The sequence below is a fragment of the Zalophus californianus genome, chromosome 5 (genome assembly GCF_009762305.2).
Source record: "Zalophus californianus isolate mZalCal1 chromosome 5, mZalCal1.pri.v2, whole genome shotgun sequence".
Lineage (NCBI taxonomy): Eukaryota > Metazoa > Chordata > Mammalia > Carnivora > Otariidae > Zalophus > Zalophus californianus.
The window spans coordinates 132859525-132864553 of NC_045599.1; the positions used below are offsets into that span (position 1 = coordinate 132859525).

Below are 5029 nucleotides of genomic sequence, written 5' to 3' on the forward strand. Positions count from 1 at the left end.
GCGACATTACTGAATTTGTGTATCAGTTCTAGCAGGTTTGGGTGGTCTTTTGGGTTTTACACATAGATTATCATGTCATCTTGCTGGCTTGGTTGCCTTTTATTTCTTCTTGTTGTCTGATTGCTGAGGCCAGGGCTTCCAGTATATGTTAAATAACAACGGTGAGAGTGGACATCCCTGTCTTGTTCCTGACCATAGAGGAAAAGTTCTCAGTATTTTACCTATAATTCAGTAGTGTATATCCTATTTTCAGCAAAGCTTAAACTCCATTAAAAGGATTCTGGTCACCAGAAGCTAATAATTAATGTATTTCCCTCAGTGAGAATAGTATTATTGCATATTACCTTATGCATAATGTATATAACCATCCACATCTACTGGTAAGAGTTTGCACAATTTGATAAGGAGTCTATAACATAAGAAGAAAAAATAAATATTCTCATTGGGTAAACTTAATATCTATGATTAATACTGATGACTCTATGTATTTGTAATGGATAAATATATTTACCTAAAATACATATTGTATATACAAGTTTCTCATGGCTCTAAAGTAGATATGCTCAGTCAAATACAACAAGATACAATGATAACATTTTTCAGTAAATTTCCTTGTAATCGCTTCTCGGCCTTTTGGCTAAGATCAAGTGTAGTAAATTTCACTGTAAAAAGAGAACTTTCTTCTGAAAACTGTTTATTTCATGTTTTAATTTAGCATTTCAAAATGTCTGTAAAAACTTATTTAGAAGCACATTTATTTCTGTAAATTAAAGCCTATTTTAGTAGTCAATTGTAGTATTAATATTCATATTTAATTCTAGACTGCTAATATTCCTTATTCTGATTAGAATATGCAAACCTTTGTTATTATTCACTGTTAACATGCACTAACAAATCACATGGGAAAAAAATGTTCTTTAGCACATTGAGAGTGCAATATGAAATAGGGATTTTTTTCCTTGTGGAATCCAAGAGGCATACTAGTATAGGTAATCAGAAATAGGAAATGATCTAAAAGAGTGTTTCCTTTTGGTTCAAGAAAAATTATATTTATGGAATAATATTTGACTTATTAACATGGATATACATGAGAAACACCAGTCTATAGGAAAATTATGTAGGAGCTTTTAATAAAATCAATCTCAATAAATTATCTCTCAGAAATTGGAAATTTTTCTTAGCACAAGTTTCACTTTACAATTAAAATTTACCCCATAAAATCTTTAATGCTTGTACTATTGCACAATGATTAAGCTCAAAGAATCCCCAAGAGTTATCTAAATATTAATATAACATCTTTTTTAGGTGATTGTAAAATTATCATATGTATTTGTGTTATTTTTGACCAGGAAAAAGCAATACAAATGATAAAAATTCTTAGGACAAATTCTCTGAAATAGCCATGGAATGAATATCTAAGCAAATATCTTAGTGGATTTCATTAGTGTGAACAGGGGTCCACTATTTTAAGTAAATTCTTCAAGCACAGTGGGCTACTTGGTAATGTCTAATATCAGCCATTATGTTTTCTGAATCTGTTTCCATAGTAGCATATTTAGGTCTATGATAAATAAAGGCTTTCTTTATACCTTACATTACTAATGAACAAGGGTAAGAGATGTGAAGAGTAAAAACAAAGATTTAATATAGTCTATTAAACTATAATTTCCTTATGTGTTAACAAAAAGTTTCCCATGGTGCACAGACACAAGTTATGATATTCAATACTTCAGCACTCCAGTCCAGCTTTCTGACACTGACCTTACATATGAATCCTAATATAATCTCTTGAGGAATTTATAAGGCATTTCCACTTGAAGGTGCTGCCCTTGCCTCAAAGTGCATGGTTTAAAAACTGACATATTTTTTTTTCCTCTCTCCCTCGACATTCCTATCTCCTAATAAATAAGTCTAGAAAGGTTAAATTTTCCTTTAGGGAAAGTCCAAACAACAATTATAGATGCTTCAAAAATTTAACCTCCCCTATGATCTGCATTGAAATACTGTCTTTGGGTCTAGACTATAGCTCTTCATAAAGAAGGCATCCAGTAAAAAAAGCTTTAATTATAATCCTCAAAATATCAGAAGGGTTGATATTAACTACACTTGATTGATGTAAGAACTGAGGCTTAGAGAGCTTTGCCAGCTTGCTCAAAATTACATTGCTGATGGGACTGCAAGAGGCTTTAATAGAAAAGTAACAGATATTTAGGGAGAAAAAGTAGGAGGGAGGGTCTGTGTGAGAGATAAGAGTAGACAATTGAGAGAGTAGAGGAAAAGACAGTGAGGTGTTGCATATGTCAATTGAGCAATATTATCAAATATTGATAATTAAATATTAACACTATTAATGTTGAAGAATATAGGGCAATTTTCTTTTCATTTAAAATTTTTTTCAAAACTGGTCAATTTGAATTCAAATGATTTTCTCTGATTTAGTTAATATAATTACTTACCTACCATGTAAGAATTTGTATAACTTTTAGGATTTTGATTATGTTCTTTACAATGTTTTCCCTACACTGATTTATCATTCTTGGTCACTTCAACACTTCTATATCAGAACGGTCCATCAAAACTTTCTGCTCTAATACAGTAGACAGTAGTCACTTGTGACTATTAAAATTTGGCTGGTGAGATGGAGGAAATAAAAATGAATTAAAATTAAATAAAAGTAAAAATTCAATTAAAACATTCTGGATTATAGTCTGACAAATGACACATAGTCTTGTTCCTAGTCTATGTTACCGTAACAATTTAAATATTATTTTATTCCTCTTATCACTGCTTTATGGGTGTGTGTGTGTGTGTGTGTGTGTGTGTGTGTATGCACGTGTATGTGTGTGTGTTTGTAATGTGCATAATTTTGGGTCTACAGAAAATACAAAGACTTATTGTTAGTAACACCTGGGAAAGATAAGGAGGAGAGTGAGAAAGAGCAGGCTGGAGGGACTACAGGCTGAGATTCAGCTCCTGCATGTGATAGGAGAGGAAGAATGAATAGGAAAGACTCAGATTTAGTAAAGTTCTGAGAAAGTTTAAGTCAGCCCAGTAGGGATTTAAGAACAAAGATGACCCATTAGAGGAGTCTTGTCCTGGGCAGGAACTGTCAGAAACCAGTACTCCCACCATAACCACTTGTCTGGGCATTACCTGGGGGAAAGTGGACATAGCTCTTTCCACACAATAGATCCTGAAGGCAGCTGGTGGCCATGAGATAATTGGTTTCCTTCCTGTAAATCCTTATGAAGAATTTGTGATTTTTGTCTACCCTTGTTTATCACTGTAAATGCCTCCAGAGAATAGTGGCTTTTCCTGCCTTTGTGCTTTCCAAATTTTATGAGAATATTTTTCATAATTACCTGTGATCTGGAATCACACAGGGAAGAGGATTGCAGGAAATACAACTCCTGGAATCTCTTACGTGGTAGAGTGGTCAAAGATCATAGAAGGAGTCCATAGTGAGGTCAAATTGAAGACAGATATGGTACAAATCAACCCGTCATCCACTCAATATCCACACATATCCTTTAACCATTTTTAATTTCAGAGTAAAGTAAAAACAAATTATTCTTCCAAACTTGATGTGACTATTCTTTGTATACCAAAAATGTACTTGCACTTTTTATCCATCTCTGAGTGGGATCATATATTTGGTAGATCAGTCACAACCATTCTTAGACATATTGTGAATTAAATATTAAATTATGCAATTAAAAATAAATAATCACGCTATATTAACTCAAGGTGACTGTGTAAAGAGACCACTGGTTATATATAATCTATGAATAACAAAATGAGAAAGAAAATATGCTTAGATACGACCATATTCATTTTTGCAACTGGACATAGGGACAGAATTTGTACTTATAATTTCCTTTTTATAAAGATTTTATTTATTACTTATTTTGAGAGAAAGAGAGAGAGAGAGAGGGAAAGAAAGAATCTTAAGCAGGCTCCATGGTGAGTGTAGAGCCCGACACAGAGCTCGACGTCATGATCCTGAGATTATGACCTGAACCGAAATTAAGACTCGGAAACTTAACCAACTGAGCCATCTAGGCACCCCTATTTTTATAATTTTTACCATTATGCATTCCTTATTTCCTTTCCCTTTGTTGGCACCTCACTTGGTGTTATTTCTTTCCTGAGGCGGTAACTAAAACTTTGTTTTTGAAGGGGTTTTACTATCAACAATCTTGCCTGTATTGAATGACTAAATTTTCATTAATTTTTATCTGTGGGAATGGGATAGAAAGAGAAGTCCCAGAGAAGCTACTGGGTTCCAGACATATCTCTCCTTGCTCCCACTGTATAGTAACAATTTTATTCTATTCTCCCCTGATAATCATGATCAACCCACTTAGTATAGTAACTTCTTTATTTATAATTTCAGTAGCAAGACTAGTCCAAAATGTTCTGATGGTGATATCAGCTTCCAGGTCAATGAAAACCTTGTTGGGCTTCTCTAATGCAGTAGATCCCAGGGTTTAGAGATGGGAAACAGCTTTTGGGTTTTGTTTTCCCTAGCAAATAATTGGGAGTAATAGAGAAAGCAGTCACTCCCATTTCCACATCTTTGTTCAGAATACATTCTGATATTCTGGCTTGGGGGAAAAAGCCATTGTATTTGTTGCTGGTAAAAATCACATGCTACATCATAGGGCAACCATTCAACTCTCAGAGCTGTCTGCACCCCCTGGTACTAAAACTGAGTCAAAAAAAGGCCATTCTATTAGGTGAACTGATCTGGGGCAAGGGTTATGTAGAATCTTATAAACTCTCTGAGTTTAACTCACTGTGTCACTTCACTTTCTCTAACATGTGTTCCTTGGTCAAAAGTGATGATGAACAAATTATTATATAAATTCATTGATGGTGATTTTGACAAAAGTACTGTGAATCAGAAAGGTAGATCTATATCCAGAAACAGCATTTATTCTAGCGAAGACAAATCAATGCCTGCTCTATAGTGAAAGGATCCAATGCAACCACATGGCTAGATGATCCCTTCGCAGAATATTGGAAT

The 5029-nt window shown here is 33.9% G+C and overlaps 1 pseudogene; it reads left to right on the forward strand.

Moving 5' to 3' along the window:
* The first annotated feature begins 617 nt into the window (after positions 1–617).
* On the forward strand, positions 618–742 carry LOC113930108 (annotated as a pseudogene).
* The last annotated feature ends 4287 nt before the right edge of the window (positions 743–5029 follow it).